Source organism: Aulonocara stuartgranti, assembly GCF_965226115.1.
Source record: "Aulonocara stuartgranti genome assembly, chromosome: 10".
Lineage (NCBI taxonomy): Eukaryota > Metazoa > Chordata > Actinopteri > Cichliformes > Cichlidae > Aulonocara > Aulonocara stuartgranti.
This window is the reverse complement of record NC_138946.1, coordinates 16,694,935-16,720,423: the sequence shown is the minus strand read 5'-3', so window position 1 is coordinate 16,720,423 and position 25,489 is coordinate 16,694,935. Positions and strand designations below refer to the sequence as shown.

Here is a 25,489-nt window from a genome sequence, read left to right as displayed (position 1 = left end):
GTAAAGAGCTTCTGTTAATCTTCTATAATTCTGTGTGTTTTATCGTTTGTTTAGGGAGCCTCTATTTTGTGAAGGCTATCTACAAATAGAAGCAGAGCAACATTGTGCTCTGATACTTATAGCAGTGCTCTTTTCCCTTGTGTCAGCTGTAAGCAGGCCTGGGTTCACAAATGTTTCTATCGGCCCATTTGAAAAACATTAAATAAGTCTGCCTCTTCTCTTCTCGATAGCTACATGCCAGTCTCATAATTCATATTTACTGCTACTTGCTAAGGTTTTAGAAAAGGTTGTGGCCAAGCAGCAGCAATAAAGGAATCTTGATCATTTTCAGTCTGGCTTTGCAGACCTCATTTTACAAAAACAACCATTTGCAGAGTCCAGCGACATCTTCTTTTCAAAGTCATGTAGGTAAAAGCTGAACAACATAAGGGCCAGAGTTACTTTCCTGAGGATTGTAACATTCTGTACTTCACTGAGACAGGGCTGACCCCCATCTGTGCCAGACCATGCCATAAATCTGTTGGACTGATTCTCAGTGTTCTGTACGGACAGAATGGGAGAGTTGAACAAAACCAAAGGTGGAGGGGTGGTTCTCATGGTAAACAGAAATTAGTGCAATGCCAGGAGCATTTCTACTGTCTCCAGTGACTGCTCGCCTCATTTGGAATACTTGACAATTAAGTATCACCCCTTTTACCTGTGTCGTGAGTTCACCTTGGCCACCGCCTATCCCACCCCACGGTGGACACAAGTATGGCTTTGTCTAAACTACATGATATGCTGAGTGCGTTTCAAAACCAAGATCCAGGTACAGCCCTCATTGTGGCAAGAGACTTTAATAAAGAAAACCTCAGAGAAGTTATGCCGAACTTTTACCAACACATTACGTGTCCGATGAGGGAGAAAGAATTTTGGGCCATTGCTATACGCCATACAAGTAGGGCAACAAAACTGTTTCACATCCAAATCTGACCACAACCCCATTTCCTCATTCCTAGTATAAACAAAACATACATATTGATGAGTAGTCACGAGGGAGGTGAAATGCTGGTCTGCCCAATCAGAAGCTAACTTACAGAAAGCATTTAAACACGTAGACCAGGACATGTTATCAATGACATTAGCGAGTTTACGGAAGTAGCAGTTAGCTTCATTAGCATTGTAGCAGGGGAGATCATCCTTACTGTAAGAGTCAAGATACTCCCAAACCAGAAACCGTGGTGGACGGATTGATTCGCACTGCAGTGAACACCAGGACAGCCACATACAATGCTGGTCTCGCCACTGGCAATATGAGCGCCTAAAAAGTGGCTTTGTATAGTGGTGAGGGATGCCAAACACAGGTATCGGGAGTGCGTGGAGTTCTCACTTCCACCATGGTGACACACAGAGCATGCGGCATAGACTGCGCAACATCGCAGATTACAAAGTCAGGGACACCACGACAATTAATGTCGATTCTGCATTTACCAATGAGCTGAAAGAGTCCTATGCCCATTTCAAGGTTAGCCAGGTGGCTAGTGCTAACTACAGCCCGACAACAGAGGACGGTGACGTCAGCACCGAGGAACAGGTAATCAGCATAGTGGAGCACGACGTCTGAGCGGCATTGAGGAGAGTGAACACCACAACAGTGGCGGGAACAGACGGCATCACTGGCCATCTGCTGCATTGCTGTGCTGACCAGCTTGTAGGTGTATTCACTTCTATCTTCAATGACTCCCTGGTAAAGTCTGTGGTCCCCACATGCTTGAAAATATCCTCCATTGCTCCGTGCCCAAGAACAACAAGCCAGACTCTAGGACTTAAGAGGCATCTATGTGCATGTGTGTTGGACTTCCTCATTGGCAAGTCTCAGGTGGTGAAGGTGGGTAGGTGTGTCTCTGAAAACATCACTACCAACACGGGAGCACTACAGGGGTGCATACCCTCACCACTGGTGTATTCCCTCTATACTTCTGACTGCATGGCCACTCATGGCTCCAATACCATTGTTAAGTTTGCTCCATCAACAATCCTATTTGGATGAGGTGAAGAACCTGGCATCGTAGTGTTGGGACAACCACCTCCAGCTGAACATCTGACCAAGACCAAGGAGCTGGTGGAGGACTTTAGAATGGGTCAGCAGTGAGTCTATCATCAATGGAGCTCCAGTGGAGAGGGTACTGCCCTGAAGTATCTAGGTGTTCACATTGCCTCAGACCTGACATGGTCTGCTTGCATTGAGGTCCAGTCCAAAAAGGCTAGGCAGCACCTGTACCATCTCCGATGGGGATGGGGTCTCTCAAATGATCCTTAGGACTTCCTATTCAGGTGGTGTGGAGCGCATCCTCACACAGAACATACTGGTATGGGAATAGCTGTGTTCATGACCAAAAACTCTTCAGAGAGTGGTCCGTGCGGCAGACCACTGCTGCAGGTCTGTTCTCCCTTTCCTACTGGACAGTTACCACAGGAAATGTTGGTCCAGAGCAGTTCGGATATTAAAGGACTCGTCCCATTCCAGTAACAAACTGTTTCCACTTCTGCAATCAGGCAGAACGTTCCACACTATCAGGACAAAAACGGAGAGATTCAAGAAGCGCTTCTATCCTCAGGCCATCTGAGTCCTAAATCGGAACATGCCCCCACTCCCCTCATAGCATCACCATAAGGGTCTGGAACACAACCTTATTATCATATTCTTTTTTTTTTTTTTTTTTTTTGCCTGTCCCATTTGGTTCTTTAGCCATCAGAATTGTTGTCTGAAGACCAACAAGGATACCCAATGGATTTACTTTGCCAAATGGATCATCGTGGCATTGCCGTATTGGTCCATTTGGTCGATCTTTGTTTTTATTATTTATTATATTTTATTTTCAGATGTTACAGACGGGACAGACATGAGTGAGGGATAGGAAAGGGAGAAAGAAAGAGGAAGGAAAGGAAAAACAGAAGGGGAGAGGGACAGTGAGAAAGGGGGGAGAAAAAAAAATCTCCTGGATCACCTGTTGAGAGAAGAATAGAAAACAAGCAAAAAAACAAAAAAAACAAAGCAACATACTAAACACAACACCATCGCATTAATCTAGGTAAGTGTAAACAGCAGTAAATACTAAATATTCAATGTTGTTTGTGCAGCACGCAGGACAGATGTGCTTCGAAGTAGCAGCCAAGAAAGGTGTAATTTAAGTCTACGAGCAGTGAACACCCGTGTGCATACCTGTGTGGATCAGCGCGCTTGTATTCCAAAGGTTTCTCCATGTAACGATCTGCTAGGGAGTGGGGGGGCCACAGCCCCGTCCTCCGGGGTATGAAGCAGGTATTATTATCATATTCTTGTCATATTTCATAATGCTCACTGTCACATTTCATATTATATCTGATTTATTATTACATCACACACTGCTACACTGATCATACTGCTTCACTGCTTATATTACTCTGGTTATTCTGTTCACATTACTCTGGTCACTCTGTTTACATTACACTATATTACTCTGGTCACTCATTCAATTACTCTGTTAAATTACACCACTTACATTACTTTGGTCATTTTGTTTATTCTACTTGCATTGCTCTGTTAATAGATTGCTGTGGTAATATGGCACAAAGCACTTTAACATTCCATTTGCACAATGTACATTTCTAGTTTTTTAATTAAAAAATTCTGGGTGTTTTAAAAATTTAAATTTACTTATTGTTTATAATGTTTGCACAGTCAAGGAGCAGTTCAGGACACATTTCACTGTGGGTTGTACTTGTAGGACAATGCATGTGACAAATGAAGAATCTTGGAATATTGGTAATGCTTCACATTATATCTGTTTTACATTACACATGACATCTCGCTGCAGGAAGGAGCGCTTTCGCAGATCATCCCAACAGCAGTTAGACTCTATAACTCCTCAATCACAACGTCATAAGTCACTGGACATTGTGGCGATCCACAGTCACCATTTCATGCATAATGCACCTACTATGTGTATGGGCGTGTGTGTGTGTGTATATATATATATATATATATATATATATATATATATATATATATATGTGTATGTATTTTGTATTACTTTTCCCTGGAACATTCTCTCACAGTCTGCTCTCTAAAACCTAAAAGAGGAATTATGGATTTGATCCACTGGTCCCTAAATGCAATTGACACCCCTTTCTCAACGAGAAGTTTGGGCTTGGGTGAGCCTGAGTGCTGAAGATATCTACCTATTCTGAACCATGGTAACAGGGTTCTGGCTGATCGGAGCTGGCTTGGCCCTGACTTATGGAAGAATTAAGAAAGCGGAACCGGCTGTTCAACCCCCCACAAGGGTGCCCGCTGGGATTGAAACGATGAAACTCAGAATAAGATCTCTGAGTGCAGACTGGATTACATCTTGGAGGGCGCGCTCGGAATAACATCTCTGAGCGCAAATTGGATTACATCTTGGGGAAGCTCACTGTGGTCATGAGTTTTCAGAATCGGCTCTTTGAGCACAATAATGACAACATCACAGAGCGCAAGTTTGATAACAAATTTGAATTTGAATTTGGGAAGCTCACGGCTCTCCAACGGGAGATTGAGAGACCAGTGTTGGACTGTTAGAACTGCTTTGAAATTCATATGAGCTGTTCGCACTAAAGTAAAAAAGCACCATCACTTCATGCGGATACCCTTTCGGCACCAGCTGCGGTTGCAAGGCTGGAACTGAAAACCCCCCCCACTGATAACGACTGTGTTTAGACTGTTCCTGTCACGGCCGAGGCTGCCTGAAAAGAGAAAGGACTCAAATGCTGGACGCCGAACAGCACGTAACTAGTTTTAGAGACAACGTTTATTTTCTTAGTAAGTGTTCATAAACAGGAAACTGGAATGTGCGTTTAACAAGTGCAAAATGCCACAACTAAACCAAAGGGGTTTTAAGCAGCCTGGGCTAAGTAAGTAATCTGGTGTTGGTCAGTAGAAACAGCAGTTCCAGGGATTGGGCTGGAGGGAGAGTCAAACTGGGTCCGGGGTTAGGGTCAGAGCCACTGTAATTAGAGTACAGATGTTCAGGTATGGTTCAGGAGGAATATGGGCAAGCAGTTCGTTCTGAATTTTCCTTCGCACTGCGTACTTGCCGCGGGTGGTCTGTAGTGGCGTGGAGGGGTGAGTGATCCGAAATTCCTGGCGTTGAGGCAGGGAGGCAGGCAGGTGAGTCGGGTGAACAGCTCGTGGGACTGTCAGGTGGTCCAGCGTCCGGATTGGAGCTCTTCGGCGGAGATTTGTGTCTGGCAACTTGGTGCGTGGCTGTGAGAGAAACACACAATGAGTCAAGGTAGTTTGCAAAGTGTGTGCGACATCACAGTGGTGGCCTGCACTAACTAGGGTTAGCTGAGAATCTGGCGAAGATAGGTTGAGTGCACTGGCCTTATGAGTCCCTGGCTTAATTACCCACAGGTGTGAGCAATCAGCAGAACACTGAGGCCCCTCCCAGGGGTGGAGATGCCGATTCGGAGGGAGACACCCTGGCACATACCCGGACCATGACAGTTCCTTTCTGTTCCATGTAAGGCCACCTGGGTTGGCTGGAAGACTATTTACTTAGCCTAGCAGGGCGAAGGACTCTGTCTCAGCTGAACTCTGGACACGCACACACATACATATACACTGATATGCACACACTCATCCCCCCTCCCTTTCCAAACGCCTTCGATGCTTGTTCTCTCCTGGGAACAGGGCGGGTCTAAGCCTGCGCTGGAATGATAGCGCTGGGCAGGATGGCTGCTGTGTTTGCTTCGGATTACTCCTCACCCCCCACCCTACCCTGTGGCTTGTCACGTGTTCCATAATGTTGTGCTGGGGACATTTATGTGCTTTTTTGTGCAGAGGAGTTTTTTTTTGTTTCCTGTTCTCATGCTGTCCTCCCAGGAGCCCAGCATGAGTAGAGGTCTCTTTTTTTCCTCTTGTACTTTCCCATTGTTTCTGGTGTGCGACATGGTCTTATCGGCTGGAGTTAAAAAGCAGAGTGGCTTTGGGGACAAAGGTGGCTCTCCTCCTCTCAGTCCTGCAGGAAATGCAGGACTGAAATGCGGGGTGAAGAATGTGAGAGAGGTCGTTTATGATTTTGTCTGCCTGTCTTGTGCAAGAGTTCTGACAGGCAGGCCAATGATTTTAGAGCACACTGATGCTGCAGTCTGTTCCTGTTCTGAAGGCTGAGGCAGTGGAACCAGCAGGTGATGGAGAAGGTCATGATACTTTCCAGGAAGGCATAGTAAAAAGTCAACATGATGGGTGTGCTGACTTCAAAGGAGTTGAGTTTCCTAAGGAGGTATAGCCGTTGGTGGCACCTCCTGAGAATCTCCTCTGTGTTAGCAGAGAATTTAAGGAGGTTGTCAAAGATGGTTCCCAGGTATTTGTACTCCTCAACTACCTCCACTGACTTCCCGTGGTGGCGGTGACTGAAGCAAATTCAAGTTTGTAGAGTGGTGTGACAGCTTCAAACTCCTGAAGAGCAGGCCTGTGGCGTTGTGAGGGGCCTGACAGCAGTGACAGGAGAACTGTGTTGTCAGCATATTTCACTGGGTGACAGTTGGGCTGTGTGGATCTGCAGTCAACGGTGTAGAGGACGTAGAGCAGAGGGGAGAGCACACAGCCCTGGGGGGAGCCAGTGGACGTTGTTGACGGGAAAGAGAGTTGTTGACCCGAACTTTCTGAGTCCTGTTTGTCAAAAAGGCCAATATCCACAGGGTTAGCAGATCATCCAGATGAAATCGGGAGGAAAGTTTAGTGGCCAGGATATGAGGCTCCAGACTGTTGAACGCTGATGAGAAATCAGCAAACAGAACTCTGGCGGAGGAGTCAAGGAGTTCCAGATGTTTGTGGATGGAGTTCAAGATGAAGATTTTTGCATCATCAACACCTCTGTGTGCACAGTAAGCAAACTGGAGTGGGTCCATCAGGGGGTCAGTTGCTCTTATGATGCGCTGTTTTATGATCTTCTCCATGGCCTTCATCACCTGTGAGGTGAGGGCCACAAGATGAAGATCCATCAGAGACTTTGGGTTGTTTCTTTTGGGGATGGGGATGACTGTGGAGTGTTTCCACAGCTGGTGGACGATGTGACTGTCAATTGATTGTTGAAATAGAGTCTGGAATAGGGCTGCCACGATTAGTCGACTAGTCACGATTATGTCGACTATCAAAATCGTCGACGACTGATTTAATAGTCGCCGCGTCATTTGAAGCTTTGTAAGATCCCAAAAGACACACGAATAAGTAGTAGGATTTAAGTGTGTAATAACGGACTGAAACAGAAGATGGCAGCACTGCATGTACAAGGATACCAGCTGCCGATAAACCCCGAAGAAGAAGACAAAGCTGTGTCCCAGAATTCATAGCGCAGCCCTGCTCAGTTTCCAACAATAGCAGCAGCTAGTTTTAATATTACTCTTTCATCATTCTTTCTGGGTCACAAAATAAACGTTTAACATATTTTCAGGCGAGAATGTAGATGTGTAAACCTCAAATATCTGCTCAGTTTATCAAGACACCACATATTTCTAAAAGCCCCCCGACGTTTTCGGAGATGTCTGTTACCCACTAGCTTGATAGCTAGCCCGGGTTCAAGGCTCACTAGAGCCGGTGGGAGCATCCGACTCCCGGGAAATCGTTTTCAAACCCCCCGCCGTCTTTCGCTACTCAGGTTAAACATGATATATAAGTCGCTTAGATAACTTTAAAATGTTATTGTTTGGCTTTTCTCAGTACTTTATTTGTTTCTGAGTAAATCGGTTTGGCTGAGATTAAAGTTATAGTTTTTACACAGCTGAATAAACCTCAAGCAGACAACTGATTATCAGAAGTGTGAGATGCTCGAGAATATACTCCGGTGTCCTGTTATATTTTAGATAGCAAGTTTATTAAACTTCACCGAAACAATCTGCAAATTTCTATTAAAATTTAATAAACTATCATCTTGTCTTTATTTTTAGTTAGAACATACCTTAAACACTTCAAGCTGTAAGATAATGATTGTTATATAAGAGCAGATGCATGCTGGTGCAATAAGCTGTACGCTGTACATCCAGTGGATGCATGATCTGATTAGTCGACTAATCGCAAAAATAATCGTTGACTAGTCGACTATCAAAATAATCATTTGTGGCAGCCCTAGTCTGGAACACACTTCCTAGTTGCCCTGCACAGTGCCTCAGAACTCGACTGCTGATGTTGTCAAGGTCCTCTTCCTGGTCCTCCTGAGGGCTCTCACCACGTCCTCAGTCTTGAAGGTGAATGTAGAGCTGCCAGGTTTGAGTGAGGATCTGGACCCCTCAAGCTGGGTGATATTGAATGGTATACACTGGGTGATATGTATGTATACACTTTTCTCAGACAGGCATGAACATTTTCACACTTTTCTCTCCTGTTTAAACACTCTCAAAGTTTAAACCTTCATAGAAAGATAAGTCCAGTATTATAAAATACTGCACGGTGGCACGGTGGTTAGCACTGTTGCCGCACAGCAAGAAGGTCCTGAGTTCAATTCCACCATCAGGCCAGGGTCTTTCTGTGTGGAGTTTGCATGTTCTCCACGTGTTTGCGTGGGTTCCCTCCGGGTACTCTGGCTTCCTCCCACCGTCCAAAGACATGCAGCTTGTGGGGATAGGTTAAATGGATAATCCAAATTGCCACTAGGTGTGAATGTGCAGGTGAATGTGAGTGCGAATGGTTGTCCCTGTGTGTTGGCCCAGGCTGGCGACCTGTCCAGGGTGTACCTGGCCTCTTGCCCTATGATAGCTGGGATAGGCTCCAGCGACCCTGAAAGGGATAAGTGGAAGCAAATGGATGGATGGATTATAAAATGAATCCAAAGGCACCCGCGGTTGCCTTTGATGGTGCAAAACGTTTCATCGACATTGGTGTTTGTTGGGGAGAAAATTTACAGACATACTGTACAGCACTTCAGAGTCACACTGCGAGTGATCGAACATTTATGTAAAGTTGACAAGCTGAATGCATTCTGTACTGTACAGGAGACATGGCATGAGATTGACAATGGTCTGCAGCCAATCAGGACGCAGAACGCAATGCACTGTAAAAAAAAAAAGCATGCACAAAAAAATCAACGAAACAGTGAGGCCGCGAAGGGTGAACTGCGTTATAGAGATTGAAAATGTGACGTCATTTCCGGGGTAAAACCGCAAAGGATTGTAGGTACGAGTGGCAAGCGGTACAAGCGCACGCAGGCTTTTACAAAAAAATAGTCACACAGCGATAAAAAGGAACACAAAGAATTCCAGTATGTTGTTTTGCAATGGTTATTTTTTATTTTTGCATTGTTGATTTGTTTTTCACCGAAGCAGCTAATAAAGCATAATGGAATACAACTTTGCATCTTTTTTTGTAAGATTCTATAATAGAATGAAACAATAATGCCAGTTATAAATAAAGACAATACATTGAATGAATTACAAAACACTAATTTTATTTCTATTAGATCTGAAAATGTTGTGTAATACTACAACCTGAAACGATAAATAGATTGCGTTGGCCTGTACAGGAGATAAAGGAAAAAATGTAACAACAGCTGTGAAATGGAATAGTCCAAATCACCAAAGTAACCTGGACCTGGGCTTGTTGCAGGGGTTTGAAGTTACTAAACATTTTGTGAGTGTATGCACTCGCACTTAGGACCATATAATAATAAATATGTGCGTGATGAAAGTTGGGCAGCATGCTAACGTCCTTACTCCACTCTGTATGCTCGTATGGGTCTGACCCTTTCACTCCTTTGATTGTTTTTCCTCATACTTTTTTTTTTTCCTTTTCGTCAAGTCTGTCTTTGTACGGACCTGCCGTGTTCACCGTTGTTTTGTGCATAACTGTTTTTGGGGCAAATAAAATGCAAGTAGGGATTAAAACCACAGAATTAATGATTACCAGTGCTGGAAATGCTAGTGCTTGATGCAGTGTTTTGATTTTGCTGCCACTCGTACCCACAATGCAATGCGCGAAAGTCACGTCTCTATAGCGAGGGACCACTGTAATGCCAGTATCCTGGGGTTTTCTCCAGCTGATGAGAGGGTTGCTTCCCTGCACCTTGAGGTCAGAATGGCTTCTCAATGACATTTGTGTCTGTACACCAAAAACAGTTCAGAGTACCCAGTCTTATTGGAGTTGCTGGGTGGGTTGCATGAGTGCTTGGGAGGAACATCATGGTCAATCTGAACCAGAGTTGTGTTCTGTTATTGGTCATCTGTGCTAACCACAGCTTGACCCATTACTAACCACTATGTTTGAGCATACGAGTAGTTCTAAATTCAAATGGCACTGACTGCATGTCTTTGAACTGTGGGAGGAAACCAGAGAGAACCCACGCAAACACGGGGAGAACATGCAAACTCCAGAAAGACCACAGCCTGATGGTGGAATTGAACTCAGGACCTTCTTGCTGTGTGGAAACAGTGCTAGCCACCATGCCGCCCCGTCAGGCCTTTCATAATCTTTAATAATCACATCCCTGGTCTGGAGGGGAAGGGAACGACTTACACTAGGGGTGAGGTCTAGAGATGGCACGATACCACTTTTGTATGTCCGAAAAATACATTTGGATATCTGCCGATTCCGATATGAATTCGATATTGTCTAATTCATAATCAATAAAATTGTTTGTTTAATGTCTTGCTACATTTTGTATAAGTTCGTAGTAAAATTTTAATAAACACTAAAGCTATTCTGTTATACTTGTGTGCAAAAATATAACTGCACCCAAGATATTTTGCAGTTCAACAATACTGATCTTTTTATATATAAACTACTTCTGAAACTTTGGAGGTTTTAGCTCTTTATACAGTAAAGTTACAAGAGGATAAAAATAATTATCAGGCAAAATGTCCTTTGTTTGTTAATATATTCCTGTCCCATACCACGTGAGAACAATAAACATATAATTTTCTGATGTAAGCCTCAAACTGAACGGTAATGTAGCGACAATCATTTTTCACAAATTTTTTTACAAAACTAAAATATTACTACTTCCATGTCTAATTGTCTGTAATGGAGGCGGAGTAAACTGGCCTGCTTACAGCTGACACAAGGGAAAAGAGCACTGCTATAAGTATCAGAGCACAAAGTTGCTCTGCTTATATTTGTAGCTAGCCTTCACAAACTAGAGGCAGCCTACACAAACGAGTACAGAGAATTATAGAAGATTAACAGAAGCTCTTTACATGGCATTGATTAACTCAGCTGCTGTGAACAACATCACCTTTGTGCGACCTGCATATTTTATAATAAGTGGTTTTATTGGCATACCTAATATTAGATATTATTTTGTCTTTCTGTGTTTTATTTACATTCTTGCAGTGGTGGGAAACACATTAGTGATGATTGTAATAACATTGGATCACATGTTGAGAAGTCCTAAATATATTGCTGTTTTTAACCTTGCATTTACAGACCTGTTAAGTAGCTCTTCTTTGGTTCCAAAGGTTGTTGACATTTTTCTGTTTAACCATTATTATATTTCCTACAATGACTGCTTGACTTTCATGTTTTTCTGCTTTACTTTCATTTCAATGCAAGGTTTTAATCTGGTTGTATTGTCCTTTGACAGAGTCATGGCTATCATGTACCCGCTGCACTATCAAATGAGAGTGAGCCACAGGCTCATTTTATCTTTGATCACTTTTTTCTGGCTTTTTGCCACAATTCTTGTACTCATTGCAGCTGGCCTTCTCACAAGACTTTCTTTTTGTAAGTCTGTTGTTATTCAGAGCTACTATTGTGATCATGGTCCTATGTATCGTCTTGGCTGCAATGATGTTACCCCCAATCGTGCAATTGCTGGTTTGAGTCCAGTTATAATTCTTGGGTTTCCACTGGCATTTATCGTGGGAAGTTACTGCTGTATTGGCTATTCTTTGTCAAAAATTTCTACATTTAGGGAAAGAGTGAAAGCTTTCAAAACCTGCACAGGTCACCTTTCATTAGTGGCAATTTATTTCCTTCCATTTACATTTGTGTATATCTTTGGGAGTGTAATACATCCAAATGCTAGAATCATAAGCCTTTCTATGAGCACTGTATTGCCTCCCATGTTAAACCCAATTATCTATGTTCTTCAGACACAGGAGATCAAAGAGTCATTAAAGAAGTTGCTGAAAACTCGAGTTACATCCAAAATTGCCACAAAATATTAAAAAAGGATTTAGACTTGAATGTCTGCAGTGCCCTCTGCCATCTGATGTAAAAGATTTAGTCTTTCTGTGACCAAAGAGATTCTGCTCCTCTGTATTTTTCAGGAGTAAGATGTAGACATTATTTTAACTTTAGTCAGTTTTAGTAGCAGCAATCTTCTTTTTTCTTTGAATTTGTTGTTTCAGTACCTGCGTGTGCCACTGTTATGGTACTATTATAGAATCTAAATGACCATAGAATTGAAATTACAAGTTAATATAATTGAAAAAGAATATTCAACAATAAAAATATAAGTGAAGTAATACCAGAGTAATTTCTCTTGCATGACCATAGTAAAATGAAATTGTAATAGCTGCTTTCCATTATAATCATTTATTTTTTTTAGAGTCGTACAATACCACGTGTCACATACTAAAAAAATTTGAAAAATACGAAAAATATATCGATTCTCACATTAAAATATCAATGTTTTAGTAATTTAGATTAAATTTGTAGTTTATCATTAACACAGTGGAAAGAAACTATAACATTTGGATTGTCTACATTAAAAGGAAATACTTCCTCGTCCACCTTTCAGACATGTGCGAAATACGGCTGTATAAATGTCTCGCAGCCCCTTGACTCACAGCAATGGCTGAGCGTAATTGGAGTCATGTTTGGACGTATTTTACCTCCACAAACAGCTGAGACGTGGTTTGCGATTCATGTGGCAAAAAAGTGCTCCAAGAGTGAGGTGTTGTGGCCATACTAGGGAGACATTCAAAAGGGCTGTTGGGCCGGGGGGGGGGGGGGGGGGGAGGGTAAATACATTTTACGGGGTTTATCTATCGGATAAAATACGTTAAATGTCACCGTTATTATTGGCCGGCTGGTAAACAGCGGTGGTGTCCAAATTAAGAGGCTGCTTCCACCTGAGGACCCGGCCTTCGCGGTCTAAAGAAAGCCGGGTAGTACGGCACGAGCTCCCTCGGTGGAGTGAAACTCTGCTGTCTGCTCCTTGCTATCTAAAATATAACCGGGCCCTGACTTAAACTCTCGACCATCTCAAACTTCTGTTTAATCATTTTCTGTTTGACGTTTATTCAGCTGTGTGAAAGCCCCGGAGGAACCCACCCGAGGGATTAATAAAGTTAAATTTAATTGAATCTAATCTAATAACTTTAATCTCAGCCAAACCGATTTACTCATGAACAAATAAAACACTGAAAAAGTCAAACAATAACATTTTTAAGTTATCAAAGTGACTTATATATCATGTTTAACCCGAGTAGCGAAAGATCGCGGGGGTTTGAAGATGATGTGTCGGTCGCCTCAGATATTTGAAGTTTACACAGCTACATTCTCACCTGAAAATATGTTAAAAAAAATTTGCGACTGTTGAGACAACGCCGGTGTCTGCAATTCTTTTGGTCCTGGTAGAGATCACGCTGAGATGTTTCCATGTTTTACACAATCCTTTTATTACCCATTATTCTTACAGATCCATCTGGAGATCAGCACAGTCCTATGCTAAAGGCTGATCTAAAGAACTCCACACAACAGTTACAGTTATAACCTCTGGTCTCCTCCCCCCTACAGTAAACACCCCCACAATGCAAATACACTAGTACAGTGGCCAAGGGTGCTGACACCCTGACCCCCATCTCCTTTTAAGGTCTTTGTCTGCCCCTCACCCTCAGTAACTCTTGCTTCCTGGCCTGGGGGTGGGGATTGATTGTCCTCCTGCCCTGCACCCCAGTTCTTTGTTCCCATTCCAGGCCTTCTTACACCCATTAACGGCCATATTGTAATATTACAATCCCAAACTACACTCAACAAAAATATAAACGCAACACCTTTGTTACTGCTCCCATTCCCCATGGGATGGACGTAGAGACCTAAAATTCATTCCAGATACACAATATAACCATCCCTCCCAAACAGTGGTCACAAATCAGTCCAAATGTGTGGTAGTGGGCACATCTGCTATATTGAGATAATCCATCCCACCTCACAGGTGTGCCACATCAGGATGCTGATCTGACATCATGAGTAGTGCACAGGTGTACCTCAGACTGCCCACAACAAAAGGCCACCCTGGAATGTGCAGTTTTTTGCGCTATTGGGGGTCTGGGGACCCAGAACCGGTCAGTATCTGGTGTGACCACCATTTGCCTCATGCAGTGTAACACATCGTCGCATGGAGTCTATCAGATTGTCAATTGTGGCCTGTGGAATGTTGGTCCACTCCACTTCAATGGCTGTGCGAGGTTGTTGGATATTCGTGGGAACTGGTACACGCTGTCGTATACGCCGGTCAAGCACATCCCGAACATGCTCAATGGGTGACATGTCCGGTGAGTATGCTGGCCATGCAAGAACTGGGACATTCTCAGCTGCCATCTGCCCTGAACAATGTGAACCATGATTCATCCGTGAAGCGCACACCTCTCCAACGTGCCAGACGCCATCGAATGTGAGCATTTGCCCACACAAGTCTGTTACGGCGACGAGCTGGAGTCAGGTCAAGACCCCGATGAGGACGACGGGCATGCAGTTGAGCGTCCCTGAGACGGTTTCTGACAGTTTGTGCAGAAATTGTTTGGTTGTGCAAACCAATTGTTCCAGCAGCTGTCTGGGTGGCTGGTCTCAGACGATCTTGGAGGTGAACCTGCTGGATGTGGAGGTCCTGGGCTGGTGTGGTTACACGAGGTCTGCGGTTGTGAGGCCGGTTGGATGTGCTGCCATATTCTCTGAAACGCCTGTGGAGACGGCTTATGGTTGAGAAATGAACATTCAATGCACGGGCGACAGATCTGGTTGACATTCCTGCTGTCAGCATGCCAATTGCACGCTCCCTCATTGCTTGTGGCATCTGTGGCATTTTGCTGTGAGACAAAACTGCACATTCCAGGGTGGCCTTTTGTTGTGGGCAGTCTGAGGTACACCTGTGCACTACTCATGATGTCAGATCAGCATCCTGATGTGGCACACCTGTGAGGTGGGATGGATTATCTCAATATAGCAGATGTGCCCACTACCACACATTTGGACTGATTTGTGACCACTGTTTGGGAGGGATGGTTATATTGTGTATCTGGAATGAATTTTAGGTCTCTACGTCCATCCCATGGGGAATGGGAGCAGTAACAAAGGTGTTGCGTTTATATTTTTGTTGAGTGTATGTCTGTGAAGGTTCTCAGTCATCCAGGTCATCGTAGTCAAAGGAGCTTGCAAAGAAAAGCGTCTGGACTTCTTTAAGTTGCTTGAAGACGTTTCACCTCTCATCCGAGAAGCTTCTTCAGTTCTAAGGTCAAATGGTGGGGAGTCCCAGATTTAAACCTAGAGGGACAAAAGGACCCCCTGATGATCCTCTAATCGCCTGAGCCAAGGTGTGAAACTGGGTGTGGGTCCCAATCAGCCAGAGTTTTGGGTGAGCTCATTGTGAAACCTGGCCCCACCTTATCATGCAAATTCCTGAGGTCAGATGGCCCAGGATGTGAGTGGGCGTTAAGGCGTCTGGGGAGGGAACTCAAAACTGGATTATAGATGGCAGACAGTTGGTGTCATAAACCACCGCCTCTGTTCAAAGATGGTCGCTCACAGTGGACATAGATGGCTTCTTTCACTCCTTTTTCAAACCATCTGTCCTCTCTGTCCCAAACGGGAACATTGGCATCCTCGAAAGAGTGTCCTTTATCCTTCAGATGCAGATGGACTGCTGAGTCTTGTCCTGTGGAGGTGGCTCTTCTATGTTGTGCCATGCGATTGTGAAGTGGCTGTTTGGTCTCTCCAATGTAGAGGTCTGGGCATTCCTCGCTGCACTGTACAGCATACACCACATTGTTAAGTCTGTGTTTTGGCGTTTTGTCTTTCAGGTGAACCAGTTTTTGTCTGAGCGTGTTGCTGGGTCTGAAATGCACCGGGATGTCATGCTTGGAGAAAACTCTCCTGAGTTTTTCTGATACACCGGCTACATAGGGGATGACAATGTTGTTGCGTCTGTCCTTCTTATCCTCCCTCGCTGGTGTCTGATCTTCGACCAAACTATATTCTCTTTAACTCTGATGTATATTACGGAATCTATTTTCAACACGACTCAGAAAGAGAAATAAGAGTAATATTAAAACTAAATAGCTGGAATTGTTAAATAGCTGGAGATGTTAGCCCAGTGCATCTTGTATGCACACTTTCTCACAGTGACCTTTGCATTGTAAACAATAGAAGGTCATATTAACACACAGCTTGTAAATAGACACAGAAAAAACTGGCAACCAAAAGATCTGCATGGCCTACAAGACATGCAAAACTAAGATGTTGCTTTCATCCTCCTGTTCCTGTAAAAAAAAGAAACATCCACGCTTTTTGCTCTGTGGGTGGAGGTGCAATCTTGCATATTGGTGTCAAGTCAGTCAAGTTTTTGTCAGTCCAGTCAGTCCCCATGTTTATTGCTGATAGCCGAACCTCTCGTGTCGCATTAAGTTTCTACTGCCAGCAATATGATGACATTTCAAAAAGAACAAAAATAGAATTTTAGAATGGATTACCTCGCTGAATCCTTTTAGGCAGGGACTCCCTATCTGGTTGCGTCCCAAATAAGTGACTTTCTCCAGAGCCCATTGTAATGTGGAGAAGCTCAGTTTGCGATCATTTTCCAGCAAAAATTTTACATAACGCTTTCAGATCCAATCATGCATGCCTGCTTGAAGGAGAGAAAATGGTCAAACAAAACTTTTAGTGCACTGTTTAAAAATACCAGCATAACCAAATATATAAAATCGTAGTCTTAGGGCTTATCCCTAAGTTACTGCAGTAGGTAACTGAACAAACTGGCGATCAGTAGCAGGCAGCGCTGGCTTAAATAGTCCTCCTGTAATTGGCAGCGGTTTGGGCTCAAGTGCGGCCCAGGTGGCTCCGCCCAGGAGAGAAGCCAGGGAACAATACTGATGACAAAATGCAAAAAGCCCCTAAGCTGCTCCCACAGACCATGACATTCTCTCACAAATCATTAACGTATTGCATTCATTGCTTTTAAGAAAACTTGTGTGTGATATGCAAGCTCCATTGGCAGCATTTATGACAACATGTAACTGCATATGGAGGGAGGCTCATGTGGGATTAATGCTATTAATTTACAGAAGGTTTTGTGGTTATGACACCTGTCTCCCACAGGCTAAAACTTAAAAAAAGAAGAAAAAAACCACAGAAAAACATTCATACTCACACCAATGGGCAATTTGTAATCACCAATTAACCTAACCCCACTAAGTGCATGTGTATGTACTGTAGGTGGAAGCTATGCAAACTCAGAACGTCTCAGCCAGTCGAGCAAAATATAATGTTCAACATAGAGATGGCACGATACCACTTTTTTATGTCCGATACCGATATCATAAATTTGGATGTTGGCCGATACCAATATGAATCCGATGTAGTGTGTTTTTCAATCAATAAAACTGTTTTTTTAATATCTTGCTGCATTTTGTATAAGTTCATACTCAAGTTGAAATAAACAACAACACTAAAGCTATTCTGTTATACCGGTATGTAAAAAATACACTGCACCCAAAATATTTCATAGTTCAGCAAAACTGATCAATCTAATGAACTTAAACCTACTCCATCCTCACTATTCTGGTATTTTAAAGAGTACTTAGCAGAAATATTAAGCAACCTAATTAATAGGGTTGCAAACTCCCAGCAAAAAAAAAACATAGGGAACCACCCCCCACCCCATGATGCTTAATTGACGTAATCAACTTTAATTTGATGCAGTGTGGAAAGAAAATGCACAGAAATAAATTATTTTCCAAGAATAATTAAATAGATTCAACATCTTTCTTCAACAGAATTGCAGACTGCACAGATGGTACCTTCCCAAAGGAAAAAGTAGTATAGCTAACTAGGGTATATTAGACTTAACAGTTACTATATACAGTAATGGACTTCTATATATTTTACATAAGATTAAAACTTTGGGTGTAAAATTCAGATAATTATTTATTAAAAGCGAGACATTTTAAATGAGAATAAGAAAGAAAAGTATGTCTTTGTGCCCCCTTCTCCCTGTTCATGTCCTATCGGCCCCCCTGGCTAAACTTTGCTAGATCCGCCCCTGCACAGTTACCAGCCATCAGCTACGTAGAAAAGGATCCTGGTCTAGAAAGTTATATAATATTAAATAAATTCTAACAACACCTTATCAAGCTTAAACGTGCTGCTGTTGTTCAGCCGCTGTTTTCCTCTTTCTGGTTGTTACGTCCCCTGGCTAGTCTAGGGGGTTGAAGGGACGAACATAAAGGTGGATAGAGAAGGAGGAGCCAAGATGGTAATTTTAGAAGGTTTATTTAATACTGGTGATGGGATTTGGGTTCAGACTGAGGTATAACGTCAGGGAGAGCCAAGGCCAACATAACAAACTGTTACGGCCGAGAGGTCCAGGCTGTGGGTGTGGACTCAAATGCAGACACAGAGGGAGGCAAAACGGGCAAAACGGGCGTGAACACAGTGCTTTATTTACAGTGCCTAGTGAACTTACAAAGTAGGAAACTATGAATGCCACATCTCGCTGATTCTGATGCGTCGGCGGGTCCACGGTTTGTGTTTACGTCTTTGTGCAGAATTGGTGTACCTGCTCTCATTTACTGTTTCAGTTGTTTGGTGGTGGTTGAAATGTAGTAATATTTATATTAAAAATCGATTCAGGGTTTTAATGAATCAATATCACGTTATCCAAGCCTGAATCGATTTTAATCGATAATCAAAACCTGCTCCTAGTACCTGTGTAATCATGCTTATGTACATCTGGATAATGACACAAACTAGTGTTTGGTGCTTCACTTTTTATTAAACTAAAAGACAGAAATCAGATTATAGGATCTGTAGTGTTGTTTATTTATATTATGGTGCTTATCATTTGTGATATTTATTACTGTGTGCATACTTTATAAGGAGAGATAAAAGAAAAGAAAAAATCTCTTCCTTGCTGGTTCGATCGAAGAAGAAATGCTCAAGTAACTACACTCAAAAAAGTCAACTAAGGCAGTTGTTTGATTAATTCAATAGACATTTGTCTATTTAACATGAACATATTGAGTTTAGGTTTTTAAATCATTATCAGTTGTTGGTTTAACATAAAATAACAAAAAGTTTAATGAACTAGATTTGCATTCTTCAGTTCAATTAAATGTAATTATTTTAAATCAACAACTCTAAAACCGATGCCTAGTGCGCATGCTCAAACTTCCCAGAAGTGAAGAGGCGGGAACGCGGAGAAAGTTATATGTGTTCAGTGAACTGCCATTTCCCTCTGCGGAATCTTCCACAATACAGGTAGGGCTGCCACAAACGATTATTTTGATAGTCGACTAGTCACCGATTATTTTTGCGATTAGTCGACTAATCACATCATCATCCATTGGACATACAGCATACAGCTTATTGCACCAGCAGCATCTGCTCTTATATAACTATCATTAGTTTACAGCTTTAAGTGTTTAAGGTATGTGCTAACTAAAAATGGTAAATGGCCTGTATTTATATAGCGCTTTACTAGTCCCTAAGGACCCCAAAGCGCTTTACATATCCAGTCATCCACCCATTCACCCACACTGGTGATGGCAAGCTACATTGTAGCCACAGCCACCCAGGGGCGAGGCTGCCAGACACTGGCGCCACCGGGCCCTCTGACCACCACCAGTAGGCAACGGGGGAAGTGTCTTGCCCAAGGACACAACGACCGAGACTGTCCAAGCCGGGGCTCGAACCGGCAACCTTCCAATTACAAGGCAAACTCCCAACTCTTGAGCCACAATCGCCCCAAAATAAAGACAAGATGATAGTTTATTAAAGTTTAATGAAATTTGCAGATTGTTTCGGTGAAGTTTAATAAACTCCTTGCTATCTAAAATATAACAGGACACCTGAGTATATTCTCGGCATCTCACACTTCTGATAATCAGCTGTCTGCTTGACGTTTATTCAGCTGTGTAAAAACTATAACTTTAATCTCAGCCAAACTGATTTACTCAGGAACAAATAAAATACAAAAAAAAAAGCCAAACAATAACATTTTAAGTTATCTAAGTGACTTATATATCATGTTTAACCTGAGTAGCGAAAGACGGCGGTGGGTTGGAAAACGATTTGCCGGGAGTCCGGTGTTCTCACGGGCTCTAGTGAGCCTTGAACCCCGGCTAGCTATCGAGCTGGTGAGACGTCTGTTACCCTCGTCAGAGCGCAAAACGTCGGAGCGCTTTTGAAAATATGCGGTGTCTTGATAAACTGAGCAGGTATTTGAGGTTTACACAGCTACATTCTCGCCTGAAAATATGTTAAACGTTTATTTTGTGACCCAGAAAGAATAATATGAGTAATATAAAAACTAACTAGCGGCCACCATTGTTGACAACTGAGCTGGGCTGCGCTATGAATTCTGAGACGGAGCTACTTCTTCTTCTTTGGGGTTTAACGGCAGCTGGCATCCTTGTACATGCAGTGCTGCCATCTTCTGTTTCAGTCCGTTATTACACTCTTAAATCCTACTACTTATTCCTGCGTCTTTTGTGATCTTACAAAGCTTCAAACGATGCGTCGACTATTAAATTAGTCATCGACAATTTTAATAGTCGACGTAATCGTGACTAGTCGACTAATCGTGGCAGCCCTAAATACAGGTAAGTAATAAATAACTCAAAATATCTTAGTCAAACGAAGTTGTTCCGTCCGTTAATTGTTTAACAATGTTTTTAATTCCAAATGTGTAAGTTGTCATTAGACAGCGGGAGTGGAGCAAATACAGTGAAAATCTGGTATTAGACGGTGCCAATCGGTACCGTCTAATACCTGATTCCTAATCCGCTCCGGGTATATTTATAAAAAAAAAGAAAAAGAAAGAGAAGAAAAAAAACAACAAAAAAAACAAACTATGAATGCTATGAACTATGAATGCTATGAACTATGAATGCTATGAACTGTGGAAGCTATGAACTGTGGAAGCTATGAACTGAGAACTGTGAGGCCAAACTGTGAACATGAAACTCTGAGTGCTATGACTAGGTGCTAGATTTCACGGATGGATCCGGGAATGGAAAAAAAGGGGCAGCGGCTTGGATGGAGGTACGCAGTCACTATAATGAGAGGAGACAAGTAGTCAGTGGCAGTCTAGTGAATCACAGCTGAAGGATTAGACTATGGTGGTTAGGGCTTACGCGTTGCAGGTTTAAAGTGTCATGCGAGGAGGGGGTGTCCAGGGGGTTCCGGGTGAGGAGTGTCCAGAGAGGATCCAGAATATGCTTGGAGTGAGGGACTTGGCAGGGAGGCAGGCAGGTGTAGTCCGATGATGGAAAGGAAGCAACCAGATGACAGAACCAGCGTCCAGGCGGAGATGTGAGTAGTCTAGGTTGGGAAGCGCGACTGCCAGGTGGGTCCTATGACAAAGAAAACACGGTGAGGAGAAAAGCAGTAGTTAAGGGTTCTCACAAGGGCTTGGCGGCCTAGCACTAACATGAGTTAGCAGAAGATCTGGCAGAGGTCTGTTGTGAATGCTGGTCTTATATGCTGGTGACTTGATTGGAACCAGGTGTGGAAGCTGATTGGAGTCTCTGCCTGAAGGTGGAGCCCAGCGGAGTGGAAAAACCCCGTACTCACCCGGACCATGACACAAACAAAACATCCCTGATGTAGAAATAAAGGAAACTTACCTAACTCCAAAGAAACAAAATATACAACCTATAACCATAACCTACCTAACAACACATAAACAGGAGAAAACAGGGTGTCAAAACAAAAGGCAGCTCTCCCCTAAAAGCAGTCCAAACATGAAACAACAATGCTCATACAAGATACAAAGGCATGCAAGCCTGCACAAGTATGGCAACCAAAATGGCCAGAGAGCACAGAAGCACAGCTCCACAGGCCTTAAATAGTGCTCTGTTGATTACCAATTAGCCGGACTCTGCGCAGCATCCAATCAGGACAGAGAAGGTGGAGCCTGGACAAAACAAAGGGTTAGTAGGGAGAAGAGACATCCTCCTGGGGGATGTAACACTGGTGCAAAGTGGGCGATAAACAAACAAGAGAGACGGACTCGCCACAGAAAAGCAGATCAGCTGATAATTAATCAGTTTCATGATTGAAGCAGCAGCAGGAGAGGGAGGGCGAGAGAAGAGGCAGTTGCTCCATATATCGGTTGCTAAGCTTAACATGGGAATGATTTAAAAAAATTCAGAGATGAACTTACACACTTGCTTTACTGCTCTCTGGGATAACTTCCTCAGAGATGAAATGCTGGTTTAGTAGCGAGGCTACAAATACACAAAGCTGCTCTATCACGTGACACACTGCACAGGTGCTACGCTTATGAGCTGAGTTACGCCATGTCGCAAGTTTTGTGAGGTGCTTTTTTTGATATTTAATGGATCGGATTACATTTTTTATTTCTCTCCAATATCCGATCCAGTAATTTACGTCAGTATCAGACCGATACCGATACGTAATATCGGATTGGTCCATCTCTAGTTCAACAGAATGAAAGGCAGAGGTCATGTCCATTGTCAGGAAAACACAATATTCGCCTATATTACATTACGTCAAAATCTTGTTGGACACTCTAAGACTAGCTGGGTCTGTAAAATGAGTAATATGAATTCATATTAATCAATGTATGTTCTCATCTGCACCGCTCATGTGTTGCTAATTGGATGTATTCTGATTTCCTGCATCTCAATTCAAGTAAAACTGAGGTTCTAGTGCTCGGCCCAAACATTCAAAGTTAGCCAGTACATCAGTGCCCTCGCTAATACCATCAAATCATCTGGTTAAAAACCTTGGTATCCTTTTTGATACCAAGATGAACACTTGAATTTTGAAAGTCATATTTCAAAGGTTACCCAGTCTTGTTTCCTTCATCTGAGAAATATTGTGAACAACAACCCTTTACTGTGAGTTTGTCATCTTGAACTTACTTTTAGTACACACTTTAATTTTCTCCTGTGTTGATTATTACAATTCACTTTTCACGTACATCTCTCAGTTCTTTCATAGCTCATCTTCAATTAGTTCAGAACGCAGCAGCAAGGCTGCTAACGAAAACTAGCCAGCAGTCACATATTAAACCTATCCTTGCTTCCCTTCACTGGCTTCCAGTGAAATTCAGAATCCACTTTAAATTATGTTATTAACATATAAACTTTACATGGACAGGCCCCTGCACACCTTATCAATGCAGCCGACCTTTTGGATCTAACCAGGGCCTTCTAGCCATGTATGCGTGTATGTAGGGATGAATATCCCTCAGTATGGCTGATTATATGCCTGTTTATGGGTCTCTATGTTTTAACATGTAGATTTAACTTCTATCTGTTCTATGTGTTGCTTTTATTTGAGCTGTAAAGCACTGTAACTTGATGTTTCGAAAGGGTGATATAATTAAGTTATTATTATTAACAATAATAATATTATAAGTCCGTTTGCGTAGGTTCTCTCCGGGTACTCCTGCTTCCTCCCACCGTCCAAAGACATGCAGCTTGTGGGGATAGGTTAATTGGATAATCCAAATTGCCACTAGGTGTGAATGAATGTGAGTGTGAATGGTTGTCTGTCCTTGTGTGTTAGCCCTGCGACAGACTGGCGAACTGTCCAGGGTGTACCCTGCCTCTCGCCCTATGACAGCTGGGATAGGCTCCAGCGCCCCCTGCGACCCTGAAAAGGATAAGCGGAAGCGAATGGATGGATGGATGAATATTATAAGTCTTAGCAATGAATGGGAATTATGAGATTGACCTTTAGCTGCCAAGAAGACAAGGCACAAGCCTATTTCTTTATTATTCTTTTAAGTGGGTGGATAACACTTGTGAACCCAGGTAGTCCAATACAACCACTGTGACCTGCTGTACAGCTGCAACCTAAAATAAAGCACCTGGAGCTTGGACGCTATTATCTGACTCCCGTATTTTGAATGGTGTTTGGCTGGCTGCTGAATTGTGTACCCTATGCACACATGCACACACATGAGGAGAGCAGTACACAAGAGAACAGAGTACTGCTATAAGTATCAGAGCACAAAGTTGCTCTGCTTATATTTGTAGCTAGCCTTCACAAACTAGAGGCAGCCTACACAAACGAGTACAGAGAATTATAGAAGATTAACAGAAGCTCTTTCCATGGCGTTGATTAACTCAGCTGCTGAGAACAACATCACCTTTGTGCGACCTGCATATTTTATAATAAGTGGTTTTATTGGCATACCTAATATTAGATATTATTTTGTCTTTCTGTGTTTTATTTACATTCTTGCAGTGGTGGGAAACACATTAGTGATGATTGTAATAACATTGGATCACATGTTGAGAAGTCCTAAATATATTGCTGTTTTTAACCTTGCATTTACAGACCTGTTAAGTAGCTCTGCTTTGGTTCCAAAGGTTGTTGACATTTTTCTGTTTAACCATTATTATATTTCCTACAATGACTGCTTGACTTTCATGTTTTTCTGCTTTACTTTCATTTTTATGCAAGGTTTTAATCTGGTTGTATTGTCCTTTGACAGAGTCATGGCTATCATGTACCCACTGCACTATCAAATGAGAGTGAGCCACAAGCTCATTTTATCTTTGATCGCTTTTTTCTGGCTTCTTGCCATAACTCTTATACTCATTGCAGCTGGCCTTCTCACAAGACTTTCTTTTTGTAAGTCTGTTGTTATTCAGAGCTACTATTGTGATCACGGTCCTATGTATCGTCTTGGCTGCAATGATAATACCCCCAATCATGCATTTGCTGGTTCGGCACTAGTTATAATTCTTGGGTTTCCACTGGCATTTATCGTGGGAAGTTACTGCTGTATTGGCTATTCTTTGTCAAAAATTTCTACATTTAGGGAAAGAGTGAAAGCTTTCAAAACCTACACAGGTCACCTTTCATTAGTGGCAATTTATTTCCTTCCATTTACATTTGTGTATATGTTTGGGAGTGTAATACATCCAAATGCTAGAATCATAAGCCTTTCTATGAGCACTGTATTGCCTCCCATGTTAAACCCAATTATCTATGTTCTTCAGACACAGGAGATCAAAGAGTCATTAAAGAAGTTGCTGAAAACTCGAGTTACATCCAAAATTGCCACAAAATATTAAAAAAGGATTTAGACTTGTCTGCAGTGCCCTCTGCCATCTGATGTAAAAGATTTCGTTTTTCTGTGATCAAAGAGATTCTGCTCCTCTGTATTTTTCAGGAGTAAGATGTAGACATTATTTTAACTTTAGTCAGTTTTAGTAGCAGCAATCTTCTTTTTTCTTTGAATTTGTTGTTTCAGTACCTGCGTGTGCCACTGTTATGGTACTATTATAGAATCTAAAT

General features: G+C 42.5%; 2 pseudogenes across 2 annotated transcripts; both read left to right on the top strand.

Annotated features, from left to right (window-relative positions):
* The first annotated feature begins 11,184 nt into the window (after positions 1–11,184).
* Positions 11,185–11,911, top strand: LOC309716331 (olfactory receptor 1F1-like; annotated as a pseudogene). Its single transcript has one exon. The product of its transcript is annotated as an olfactory receptor 1F1-like (transcript).
* Positions 11,912–24,294: 12,383 nt separating this feature from the next.
* On the top strand, positions 24,295–25,021 carry LOC309716152 (olfactory receptor 1500-like; annotated as a pseudogene). The gene has a single exon. The product of its transcript is annotated as an olfactory receptor 1500-like (transcript).
* Positions 25,022–25,489: the final 468 nt, after the last annotated feature.